At 45.2% G+C, this 13,776-nt stretch overlaps 1 long non-coding RNA gene across 1 annotated transcript in view; it reads right to left on the bottom strand.

The window, feature by feature from the left end:
- Positions 1-11,753, bottom strand: part of LOC109306344 — a 14,836-nt gene extending 3,083 nt beyond the window's left edge. Inside the window, exons 1-2 of the long non-coding RNA XR_002099954.1 lie at positions 11,666-11,753; positions 9,462-9,472 (exon numbers count right to left, since the gene is read on the bottom strand). This is a non-coding gene — a long non-coding RNA (uncharacterized LOC109306344). The remainder of the gene's footprint in view (positions 1-9,461; positions 9,473-11,665) is intronic.
- Positions 11,754-13,776: the final 2,023 nt, after the last annotated feature.

Genomic DNA, 13,776 nt, shown 5'->3' with positions numbered 1-13,776 from the left:
ATCTCTGCCTTGGCCCTCCTGACTGCCCCCCTACATCCTCGGGCGACTGTAACATAGTCCTTCTTGGTGATGACCCCATCTCTCCATTGGGTATATACCTCCCTTTTAGCAAGAAGACATTCCCGGATGCTCTTAGTGAGCCATGGGTGTCCCCCCGGGCAGAGGCCCTAGCAGCATTTGGATAGGGATGATCGTGCCTCAGGCAGGGTGGTGGACTAGGTGACCTCTGAAAGTCCCTTTCAGCTTGATTTCTCTGTAAGTCTATGAGCTCAGATACAGTATGAGTTTCTTCAGTTAGATAAGTTGTGGCATCTCTACCACTGGAAATTTTTAAGAGTAGGTTGGGCAGACACTTGGCTGGGATGGATTAGTCAAGAAAGATCTTACCTTGGGCAGGGGCTAGATCACTTTGTAAGGTAGCTTCCAATGCTACTTTCCTATAATCCTATGAACTTCAGCTTTTAGCTATTCAATTTTGTTGTGTTTTTCTCATTGTATAAAATAGCCATTTGTTACCTGTAGATACTCACAGTTTGTCCAGGATTCAAACTGGATGCTTAGGTGGCAAAACTTAAAAAGTGCTAAATTTAGAAGACTAAAATTTGCTTAGATGCCTAAATTCATTACATGCCTCCATTTGCAATGTTCTGTAGGCAGCTACATTAAAGCTTCTGCTCTTGCTCAGAAATGAGTGATCCCGCCAACCACACTGAGTGAAGCAGCATGCAAGGAGCCAACAGCTGAATCAAGGTAAGTGGGGCAGGGCAGGGTGGAGGAAGGAGGAGGAGCCAGGCCAGCCAGGCCAGCTGTAGGGAACCAGGGAGGGGTTTTCCTCCCCTCCCACCCCTATTTAGCCATGCCAGGTGTGAGCCGCACTTCCAAGCCATGTGAACAGGCCGCACAAACAGGTGCACTTTTTAGGGATGTGCCAAAATTTGTGCAGGAGTAGGCATGGGTGAGGGGTAACCAGGGAGGACAATGGGCCCCTAGGACAAGCAGGGACCACTTACTGGGGATCCTGAGGTGAGGTAAGCTTCTGGGGGTGAAGTTCCCTTGGGGACAAAGTTCCCTTGGGGGAGGGGCTGTCAGCAGACTCTTCTGCACAGTTGCAGGGCTAGCCACATCTACGCAGAACAGCTGAGCAGCTGCTAAAAAGCCTTGGGAGATTCAAACCCCCACCAGTTGGGCTTGGACGCTGAAGAAGGCACATGTGTATCAGTACATGTGTGCCTTCAACTCCCCCTGACCACACTGAGCAGAGCAATGAGCAAGGAGCCAACAGCTGAATGAAGGTAAGCCAGGCAGGGCAGGGGGGAAGAGGGAGGTGGAGCTGGGCCAGTTGGGCCAGCTGGGCCAGATGTAGGGAATTGGGAAGGGTTTTCCCTCTTCTCCCATCCCTATCTAGCTGTGCTGGGTGGGAGCCATACTCCTGAGCCCCGCTAACAGGAACAGTCTTTAGGAGTTTGTGTAGAAGGGAGAGCAGGAGAGGCAGAGTCTCCAGAGTCTCTAGATGTGAGGGAGTCTGAATGGGGGTGGTGACTTGGAGTGCAGCCAGGACCCTGTTCTGATGCTGCCTCCCACCCAAGGCTTCTCTGAGGACTCCATCCAGATGGAGCCTTTGGGTGGGTCGGTGGCACCTGGGCCCCCTCCATGCAGGGGTTGCCCGGTGGTTCCTTGGTGGTCTGGGGGCAGCAGGATGGCTGGCAGTCCCCTTACCTGTCCCACATGTGCCTGGATTGAGGCCCTGGAGGGGCAGGTGAGGGAACTCCAGGCAGAGGTTAGCATGCTGCATGGGATCAGAGCCACTGAGGATATGATTGATGGGTACTTCCACTCTTTGCAGGATCATTCAAATGGTGGAATGACAACACAAGGGGGACCTGACATGGACGGATGGAAGACAGTCACCTCTAGTTCTAAATGATGCAGAATTAGACCCTGCATTGCTGGAACAACTCGTCCAATGCAGCTGGGGAACCAATTTGGGGCCCTGGCATCACTAGGAGTGAGTGCAGCAATGGAGCATGCAGCAATGGAGCGTGCAGCAATGGAGGCTGCACCCACAACTACCACCAAGCAGGCTGTGAGGCAACAGAGCAATGAGAGGAGACGATATCAGGTAACTGTAGTAGGTGACTCCCTGCTGAGAGGAACAGAAGGAGACATCTGCCACACAGATCCCATAGCATGGAAGGTCTGCTGTCTCCCTGCGGCATGGATCTGTGATGTCACAGAGAGGATCTCTAGGCTTGTCCGGCCCACAGATTACTACCCCATGCTTCTTATACATGTTGGAACAAATGACATGGCCAGGAACAATCCAGACCATGTCATGAGCTACGTCAAGGCTCTGGGAGTTGAGCTTAAAGGATTGGGGGCTCAGGTAATTTTTTCCTCTGTGCTCCCTGTTGCAGGCCATGGTCCAAGGAGGTGTCTCTGATGTGGTGCCACCAAAAAGGCTTCGGCTTCCATGACCACGGCACCCACTTCAAGGACAGAGGACTCCTGAGGAGAGATGGCATCCTTCTCATGTGGGAAGGTAAGTCCCTTTTCTCAGCCAGGATGGCTGATTTCTTAGATGGGGCTTTAAACTAAGATTGCAGGGGAATGGGGAAATGCTAAATGGATCCTACCTAGGGACCAATATACAGGAAAGCTCCATTGACAATGAAACCAAGCAAACCACTCTTACAGGAGCTGAGAAAACAGCTTCCCTTCAACACAACCAGCAGCCAGTGACCTCAGTAGAAGGACTTAGGTGCCTGTACACCAATGCCAGAAACATGGGGTACAAGCAGAAGGAACTAGTCCTCCTGCTTTCCACTGGGCACTACAATCTAGAAGGGATTAAGGAGATCTGGTGGGACTCCTTTTATGACTGAAGCATAGCCACACACGGCTACATCCTTCACAGAAAGGATCAGGAAGGGAAGAGTGTTGCCCTCTATGTGAAAGAGCAGTACACCTCCCTACTGGCCAATGTCAGCTCCTAAGAAGAACAGCTGGAAACCCTATGGGTCAAGCTCCAGGGGAGGCATGGAAAGGGAGACCTGACTATAGGTGTATACTACAGGTCACCTAACCAAGGTGGGGAGCTTGATCTAGCATTTGCCCATAAACTAATGGAGGCCACACATGCACAGGACTTGGTTGTCATGGGTGACTTCAACTACTCATACATCTCCTGGGAGGAATGCTTGACCAGCTCGGATAGATCACGATCCTTCCTGACCAGCACCGAAGAACTTTTTTTGACTCAGGAGCTGCACAGGCCAACTAGAAGCAATGCAGTTCTTGACCTGGTCCTGGCCAAAGGGGATGACCTGGTGACCAACTTAAACATAGAGAGCAGCCTAGGCGATAGTGACCACAAAATCATTATGTTCACAGTCTGTTGCGAGGCTGACAAAACAGATACCAAGCTCAAAGTCTTAGACTTCAAAAATGCAAATTTTAATAAGCTCAGGTCACTAGTAGAGAATGCCTTGAGAAACCAAGAACCACAGGTAAAGGGAGCACAAGAAGAATGGTCATTCCTTAAGGATACAATCCTTAAGACGCAGAGAAAATCCATTCCCTTATGGAGAAAGAGTAGCAGAAGGGTCAAAAAACACTTTTGGCTAAGCAGGGAAGTTGCAGCCCTCCTACAGAAAAAAAAAAAGAGGCGCACAAACAATGGAAGCTTGGGATAGCCTCTATGGAAGACTACTTGACAGTGGCCCACACTTGTAGAAACCAGATTAGGCAAGCTAAGTCAGATACCAAGCTAAAACTAGCTACAAGAATCAAGGACAATAAGAAGTCCTTCTTTAGTTACAAAGGGAGTAAAAGGAAAACTAATGGAAGTGTGGGACCACTTCTCAATGCCACAGGATACCTGGTCACTACTACTCAGGAAAAAAACAGAACTCCTAAATGACTACTTTGCCTCGATCTGTCCCAAGACCAAGGGGAACAACATTCCAGGTAGGGCACAGAATGAGCAGGGTGGAATTGACACCATTCTTACTATTGCCATAGAACTGGTGTATGATAGATTAAAGAAATTAGTTGTATATAAATCAGCAGGACTGGATGAACTCCACCAAAGAGTGCTGCAAGAATTGGCCAAAGTAATTGCAGAGCCTCTGGAAAAGGTCTTTCGAAATCATGGGCCTCTGGAGAAATCCCAGAGGACTGGAAGAAGACCAGTGTTGTGCCCATCTTCAAGAAGGGGAAGCGGGAAGACCCAGGAAACTACAGACCAATTAGCTTAACTTCTATTCCAGGAAAAATGTTAGAAACATTCATCAAAGAGGCTATAAGTGACAAACTTGCAGAAGGTATGTTACTGAATGGCAGCCAGGATGGCTTCATCATGGGCAGGTCTTGTCTGATCAACCTCATTTCTTTCTATGATCAGATGATTCGTCACCTGGATGAGAGAAAAGCAGTGGACATCATATACCTCAACTTCCAGAAAGCCTTTGACCTGGTATCCCATGTGGTACTGATCAGAACAACTGCAGGACCATCAAGTGGATGTGAAAATAATTGCAGGGTAAGACACAGACAGTCCAAATGAATGGATCAGTGTTGTCCTGGTGAGATGTGGGCAGCGGTGTACCCCAGAAGTCAGTACTTGGCCCAGTAATGTTCAGTATCTTCAACAACAACCTGGATGAGGGGGTGAAAAGCCCATTGGCCAAGTTCACGGATGACACCAAGATATGGGGTTGTGTGGACACACCCACAGATAGGCTGCAGATACAAGCGGACCTAGACAGGCTGGCATGTTGGGCAGAACAGAACCAGATGAGGTTCAATGTAGAGAAATGAAAAGTGCTGCAGCTGAGAAGGAAGAACCCCCAACACACCTACAGGCTGGGCATCACTAACCTGACCAGCATTTACCTGAAAGGGATCTGGGGGTAACAGTAGACCCCAGCATGAATGTGAGCCAGCAATGTGATGCAGTAGCTGCTAGGGCCAATAAAACTCTGGCATGCATCAATCAATTTATCTCCAGTAAATCCAAAGAAGTGATTCTCCTGCTTTACTCAACATTGGTGAGGCTACAGCTGAATTATTGCATCCAGTTCTGGGCACCGCACTTCAACAAGGACTTGCTAATGCTCAAGAGGGTCTGAAGAAGGGCCACCCATATGATCAGGGATTTGCATGACAAGATAAATGAGGAGAGGCTGAGGGATCTCAGACTCTTCAGACTAAAGAAAAGAAGGCTGAGAGGGGACCTGATTGCAGCTTACAGCTGTATCAGAGGTATACATCAGGGGCTCAGTGAACAACTGTTCACCAGGGCGCCCTGAGATGAAAAACAGAAACAACAGCCACAAACTCCTAGAAGATAGTTTCAAGCTGAACGTTAGGAAAACTTCTTTTACAATTAGGGTGTCCAGACTATGGAACAAGCTCCCCCCAGAGGTGGTGCAATCATCTACTAAAGAGGTCTTCAGGAGAAGCGGTCACCTGGCTGGGGTCATCTGACTTCAGATGTCTTTCCTGCTCATGCAGAGGGCTCTACCCAATGATCCTTCAGGGTGCCTTCCAGCCCTATGATTCTGTGCTTCTATGATTAAGACCTGCATAAGTTCTGTTCTGTTATGGTTCAGGCCTTTTCTGGGAGGCCTGTAAATTTTGCCTAACTGTAAAGTATCAGGTCATGGGGAGTCTTGCCTAGTGGTTATACTATCAATGGAAGGTCAGATATAGGGACAGAGTCCAAGACACTGACCAAATCCAGGGTTAGGAACCAGGTACCAAGTTACCAGATTCAGGGACAAAATCTAAATCTCAAGCCAAGTTGAAATTCAGGAATCAGAGTATGAATTACCAAATCCAACTGAAAAAAGTCCAGAAGTTAGAGTCCAGGAATAAAGTAAACAGGGTCAGGAAACCAGAAGTACTAGATCACATGTGCTTTCCAGGGCAGACCTTTAGCAGGAACTGGTGTTTGGCCTGGAATTTGTTGCCACAACTGGAATTAAATGGCTTGGCTGTGGGGAGAGCAGGAGTCCAAGACAGTGGCCAGCTGAAGTCATTAGCTGTATTAAGGTTGTTAGTCAAAGGCACAGGCAGGTGTGGCTCCTTTGGCAATTAGCCTGGGGTGTGCTGCCTGTTAGGACCCCTGGCAGAACTGAAGCACAAAACCCATGCCTAACTTACATGAATAGAACTGTGATCAGGTCAACAATGACGAAAACCTCTTCTTGCTTAGCAGCCTAGTTGTTAAAGAACTTGCGAGAAATAACCTGCTCAGGATCAGGAGATCTGAGTTTAGACTACCTTACCTTGACAGGATTCAAACCTGAATCTCCCACTTCCCACAAGAGTGCTCTGACTACTAGTTAAGGAATCTCTCTCTCTGTTCTGTTGAAACTGGATGACTAGAGTCAACGGACCTTTGCCTTGTGTATGCTAAATCCTAGGAGGTAAGGACATTCTCCTAGGACGTGTAACTTTGAGAACTGAGGTTGAGGAAAGCCTAAAACTGAGGTGTCCCACTTCTTGATGAGTGCTTCCACCATTAGGTTTTAGGACAAACAAGGTGGTGCCCTCAACATGTGCCTATTGCCAAAAACTATTAGGAGGCTATCTTAAAGACTAGAACCAGGTGTCATGAATCACAGAAGCACCAAACATGCATTGTGTGTCAAGATCCTAAGCTCCAGAAACAGGCAGAAGTTCAGACATACTCATAAGCTTAGCATTTCCTACTGGCTATATACAAGCTTCAACTGGCAGAGTGCACAAAACTAGCCAAACACAGGGCAGAGTGGAGGAGAGCTGTTACAGCATCTACTGTACTCCAACAGTTGCAGAGGCCTTGGGACTGACCTGACCAGAGGCCTCTATAACTCTATGACTTTATGACAGGGGTGGGCAAAATGTGGCCTGCGGGCCGCATGCAGCCCACCAGGACATTTCATCAGGCCCGTGGGGCCCCTAAAAAATTTAGAAAACTAATATTAATCTTCCTCTGGTTGCCTGTCAGGTGGCCCTTGATGGCTTTCCAAAACTCAGTAAGTGGCCCTCCACCTGAAATAATTGCCTTCCCCTGCTCTATGACCTGATATACAGGCATCTCCAGGAATTTCTCCGTGGAATTTCCTGATGTTCCATATGACGTATAGAGAACTTGGTAGCAAAATCAGGTACCTGCATAGTCACTAGGACACATATAGCAATCCTAGATGCCCAAGTTGGTCAAACAGAATCACCCTCTAGAGCAGGGAGCTAATTCTTAGCCATTTCAACTCCTAAGTGTAGTCACCAAAGGACCCAGCACGAATCATGATCAAGTCTCCCATTTTCTATATCTACCACAGTAAAACAACCAAACAGAGCTCATGGATAATTCACATGTGAATACCTTCAAAGCATTAGGGATGGAAAGGGTCTGTATAGTTAGGATATCTACCGAAACAAACTTTAAAAAAATCTGAAATTGCTTCTCCTAAATTGGGGATGTTCTTGAGCATTGTGTTAGGTAATGATTTGCCGAGGCTGTGCTTACCCACAGTTGCTCATTAGAATATAATGATGATTCCTTTGTTGGAGGTTAGTAAGAGTAGTAATAGCCATATGTGCTTACATTTTTTTAAATGTTATACTTGTTTTGGCTTTGCATCCATTCCTAAGTGCATCATTAGTATTCAGAAGAAATTATAACAAGATAATGACTGGAAAATAACCTTTCTAATGACTGCAGTTAAATTAAAAAATGATACATAGGCAATAAAGTCTTTAAAAACCTACTTCATCATATATCTTGGTGAATGCATACATACATATTGGCCACTTTCAACAGAGGTCTCTTTAAGAATGTCGGCTTTACCTGACAGGGAACAAAGCTCATTACTGCTGCAGTAATCAATAAACTCTGCTAATGTGTTCAGCTGGCGACATAGACCAGATCAATAAAACCTGCCACATGCTTTTGTTTTAGGAAATGAAACCTTTTAGTTCTTAATTAAGGGAGAGACCTCACATCCTTAATGATGTTTACAATGAATGTTGCCATGGAAGACAAGAAGAACTGAATGTAAGGTCTGCTTTAAAAGACTTTGACAGATTAATAAGAGTTGAGCCAAAGAGCGATCTAAATTTGTTTATTTTTTTTAAAATGCCTAGAAAAAATATGGTTTAAAATAAGAAGTACTCTGATGAATAATGGTGGTTATTATAGGAAATAGCACTTCCAGCAGAACGTCTCTGTCTGGAACCCAGTGACACAGCTGTGCTGAAATCTATGATCTGTCATTACTGTGCTGCCCTGTATGGTAAAAAAAGAGGGACATGGGCATCAGGTATGGCTGACAAAGAGTGGCATTCACTGTTTTTATCATAATTGCCATGATCATTGTTATTCTAACCCTTTCAGACTTGCATGTTGACTAGTACACATTATAGGGGCTGGTCATACCAGAGGAAGCATGGGCTACATGGGATACAAGACATAACTGAAAATAATCCACATGATAAAAATGGTTCAGCCATATGTGATTAATGAAAACACACAAATGTGAGAGTACATGGATTATTGTAATGTAAAACTTTAGAACTCTTGGTTCAGAGATGATACCTTTTATTAGACCAACTAAGAAATCACACACAAAAAAAATCTTTCTTTGTGAGCTTTTGGGCACATGTACCCTTCTTCATGCTGTGGACAAATCCAAGATGTTAAAAATCCTCTTAGATAAAAAAACAACATAATTTTGTCTCAGACCAACATGGCTACCAAATACATCCCTAAATTATCGGAAAAGTTCTTATTTACCATCCATGTGTTAGAGGTGTGTGAAATGGGCCGTTTTCAATTCAGATTCGGATTTGGCCCTAATTAGGGACATCGTTTCAATTAGTTGATTCGGATCACTATCCCTGATTGGATTTGGCTGAATCCAAATCTGAAGATTTGATGCTGATACGGAGCATCAGCAATTCAGCCATAGACACAGCTTTAAATGTCAGGTGCGGCTTGTGAACACTGTGATACTTGGGCAGATGGAGCATCCCACAGGAGCATACATTCAGTCCACTTCTGGATTCACTAGGGAGCATGCAGGGTGGCCCCTCTGCACGCCCCGACTCAGTGATTGGCCACAGGGGGACCCTGGGTGCCCCCCCAGACCCAGGAGGCGCCAGTCTCCAATCCAGGAAAGCTGTGGGGAATTGCCCTAGTGTGCTTCCCAGTGGACCCGGAAGTGGACCAGAAGTGCTTCTGCTCTATCTGCCCCAGCATTGTAGTATCCATGAGCTGCCTGCTACCTTGAGGTATGTAGAAAAAACTTTTAAAGCTGTGTCTATCTTTGACTCTATGAATCTTTCAGAACTTCTCTGAATCATTCCAAAGGGTTCTGATTGAAGGGTCTCTTGATTCAATTCAGATTCAGAGATTCAGCCACCAAATTGGGGCAAATCTCCACCAGATTGAATCAGGGACTGAAGCTTTGCACAGCTCTAATGTCTATCTAACACGCTCTTGACAATTTCTAGGAATGAAAATTCCATAACTTCTTTAGGTAGCCCGCTACAGTGCTTGACCACCCTCACAGTCAGAAAGGTCTTAATGTCCAAACTAAATTTCCTCTGCTGTTGCTTGAGGCTATTGCTCCTAGTCCTGTCCCACAGAGTAAAACCTATGTCTTTAATCACCCTTCAGGTATCTGAAGACTGTTATGAACCTCAGTCTTCTCTTCTTCAGACTAAATAATCCTAGTTCTTTCAACCTTTCCTTATAGAAGCTTTGGAGGCTCCTCTACTTTCGTATCACTCTTCACTGGACTCTTTCCACTCAGGCCATATTTGTTGCAACCACAGCACAATGTTGGCTTATTTTTACTTTATGGTGTACTGTAAACCCCAGGTCTTTCTCTGTAGTACTGCAGCCTAGCTAGTTATTCTCCAGTCTTTAGTTGCATGTGCTATTATTCTCTCCCAAGTTCATGGCTTTGCACTTGTCCTTGTCAAGCCTTTTCAGACTGTTTTTAGACCAGTTCATTTCTCCAGTTAATCCAGGTGATTTTGGTTCCTGGTCCTACCCTACAGAGCTAGCTTTATCTTTCAAGCAATAAGCTGTAAATTCTGAATTCTCAATTTTTTTTCCTTCTAATTTTTTTTCTTTTCTCTCTCTTTCTTTTGTAGGCCAAAGTGTTCAACAAATTTAATATCAATAACAAAATAGTTCTAGATGAAGCTGCACCACTAGTAAATAAATCTGAAAAAATCACTTTGCTTCAGTTATTCTTTAGACACTGAGCGGTATAATATCATGCTGCCCTGAAAGTTATGGTACTTCTATGCATGTCAGAAAAGTGCATAATTCACTTAACTGCATAACAGAGTGCTGGTCCCAATTTGTTGCCTATTGCAACAAACATCAATCATCTTTTTATAGCAAAGTGCACAACCCTCATAAGCAGACAAGGTTCTTTGAATAAATCTGATATATTTTATTAGACTAACTCAAAAGGTTGGAAAAATTCTTCTTAGCAATCTTTCAGGCACAAACACCCTTTGTTAAGATGAGGAAGCATCTGCAGATTGTCTGTGCTCTTCCTGGATGGAGTGGTAAATCAGTCAGAGGACAGTACATATGCAGGAAAGCAAGTTAATTGAAATGTAAATTGAGGTGATCAGTAGGTGAGAGACAGTTTCAGGGGTGTAGTCAAAAGGATGAGACAGGAGGATCTAATAAAAGACATTGGATTTACCCAAAGAACCATGTCTGCCTATGTCCTCAGACCAACACAGCTACCACCTACCAACCATCCTAAGTGCATTGCATTTTTCAACTTTTGTCCACTTTGTAATCTAAGTGTAGTCTTTTTAATTTCGTAAGTGGTGAAACTGACTTTGAAGCCCTCTAATGCAAGGCTTCTAAAGAAACTCGGAACTGATTAGATCCTGCCAATTTTAAGGCTACTATCAGAAACATATTAGTAGGCCTGGAGTGTTATAGCCATGATGGGCCAGGCAATATAGGAGAAGCATGGGTTTTGGAGTGTGATGTCTTTTACTGAACCAAACACATATCTGGTAGAAATGATAGACATGTTTTCAGGCACAAGTCCTTCTTCAAGTCATACTATAAGGCAGTGATGCCCAACAAGAGTGCCCCAAGGTGCCATCTACTGTTAGCACTGTTATTTATGCATGCATGATTCACAATGTAAACTCAAGAGATTTCAAATAGGAATTAATGGTGTTAAAACATTCCTACCTGTTGTGGTCTTTCTGAGTTCTTTGCAAGAGAAAAAACTGCTTTATTATTTTTCCACAGTCAAAAACAAGAAAAAAGTAAGAGCTAGCATTTTCCAAAGGGTGCCTCAAGTTTAGCAAGGGGTATCTTGTGTCTTAAAAAGGTTGAGAACCACTGGAATAGGGCCCTCTCAGAAACAAGGTAACCAGCCTTAATAAAGTGAAAAAAACAGGGAGTGCAAAGTTTCAGTCCATGATTCAATTTGGAGAAGATTTGGCCAGATGCAGAGATTGAATCACCAAATCCAAATAAAATTGGGAGAAGAAAAAAACCCCTCTGTATTGATTCAGACCCTCCAAATTGATTAGGAAAAGATTCAGAGATTCAGAGATTTGGAAGGCAGCCTTTCAGGGGAACAAAACTGAAAAGAGGGAGGAGGACTGGAGAGGGGCGGAAGACTGACATTGTTAGCTGGCCAGTGACTGTGATCTTTCCCTGAGTCTCCTTCCAGTCACAGTGCTCTGTGGGAAGGATGCCGAAATAGCATATAAGCCTCTGCAGGCTTTCTGTGCCTTTTGTGACCTGTTTCTGCTGAGTATCAGTATCTGAAAGGTATTGGACTGGCTTGGCTTCCTACCTACCCAGTCTCCTGCTACTTTCTGTTCTTGGAAAGATTGGACATAGCCTACTAACTAGAATCCCTCTATTTATCCCTATCCAATCCATTTCTTTCAATGTATATTTGTTTTTAGTTTTTTTCCCCCCAAAACTTTTTAAAAAGAAAGTTGTGTTTTTCCTGACAGTGTGATCATTACACACACTAACACACATACAGCATACAAGAAGTCAGATTTTATTAAACAGAGCACAACACAGAAGAAGTCAGACAGTCATAGAAGAAGAATATATATATATAATATATATAATATATATATAAAATATGTAATATATATATTATTAGTTATAGTTACATACAAACTAAAGATAACACAAAAGAAGTCAGATAGAGATTCAGATTATTAAACAAAACACAGGAGTCAGAGAGTCATAGAAGAAGAGATATTTTTGTTACATACACAACAGTAAACACAACACAGAAGAAGTCAGAAACAGTCATACAACAAAGAAGAAGAAGACATATATTATTAGTTAGTTACACCCACAGACACATTTTTCAGCACAGGAAATATTGATATGAAGCATGCTAGAAAAGCAGGTGCCAGGTCTTCTGGTAGGAGAGGGAGAGAGGCTACAGCGGGCAGGGGAAGAGCTAGAGCTGTAAGTCCTCCCCTCCCCCCAAACATAGATGTATCCTCTTTCCTGGCAGCCATGAGTCTTCTACTGCCAATGGAAGCAAGGAGGTGGGAGCAGTACCTGTCCCTGCACCTGCACCACCTCCCCTAAGACCAGAAATAGGAACCAGAAGCAGAATGACAATCTCCTCTACCTCCATTTCATCTCCTAGTGTAAGCCTCCCGCTGCCAGAGGAGGAGCTGGATGTGGAACGAGGGGACGTGAGTGCCCTAGCTAAAGAAATTCTGGGAACTGAGGGGGAATCTGAGTTTGTGCTCCACACTCCTCAAAGTTTTCCTGGACCTAGGTCTTCTTCTCAGGAAGGCACTACAGAGGAGGTTGTGCAGGCAACTGGCTCAGCTAAGTCAGCTCCTCCTGTTGTTGTGCCTCTGCCTGCTGAGGAGAGGCATAAGGCAGGACCCAGAAGCAGGTGAGTAGTGTAGTGTGGGATCATATTGAGGTAGCAGATGATCCCAAGTAAGCTATCTGTCAGCACTGCTGAAGGTAGATCAGCTGGGGCAAGGAGGTGAAACACTTCACCACCATGGCAATGCTGCTGCATCTCAGAAGGCAGAACTCCCTTGCTCTTCTTCCTCCTTAGCCTGGCACCAGTGTGAGTATGCCCAAAGGGAAGTCCCCTGCTTGCCTACTTCTCCCTCACAGGGCACTGGTGTGACCAGTCGGGCCATTGGTGGGCTCTCCTTCAAGCCAAGGTGATAGATGAGCCCCACACAGCAAGGGAGATCATGGTGACCATGATGCACCACATAGTGCAGGGGTGGCTTGTTGGGCAGAGCAAGCTCACCCATGGGTTCAGGGTGACTGACGGTGGAGACAATGTGGTCAAGGCCATCCATGATGCCAACTTTGTGTGGCACACAAGCTGCACCTCATAGTCAGGGACACCTTGGAGGAGGCAGGGCTGCCAGTGATGGTGCCATTACTTCTACTCAGCTTATTTTAAAAGGTAGGAAGGTGGTTGGGCTACTTCCACTGCATGATCAAGGGGGGGCAAGATGCTGCAGGACAAACAGGCAGAGGTGAACATCTTGCAGCACAAAATCATGCAGGATGTGGAGACTCGGTGGAACTCCACATGCCTGATGCTGGAAAGGTTGGTGGAGCAACAGAAGGCCATCCATGAGGTGGCCTTGCCCAGGGAGATGGGGAATAGTGGCAACTTTAACAGAGGTGAGTGAGATAGTGTCACAGGCTGGGGACCTTAGGAAGGCCATGATCTCCCAAGGCCCCTTGTCCATGCCAATTTGGCCCAATGG

This window comes from Crocodylus porosus, unplaced genomic scaffold (genome assembly GCF_001723895.1).
Source record: "Crocodylus porosus isolate Cpor-Errol unplaced genomic scaffold, CroPor_comp1, whole genome shotgun sequence".
NCBI lineage: Eukaryota > Metazoa > Chordata > Crocodylia > Crocodylidae > Crocodylus > Crocodylus porosus.
The sequence above is the reverse complement of the archived record's forward strand: the minus strand, read 5'-3'. Positions and strand labels throughout refer to the sequence as shown.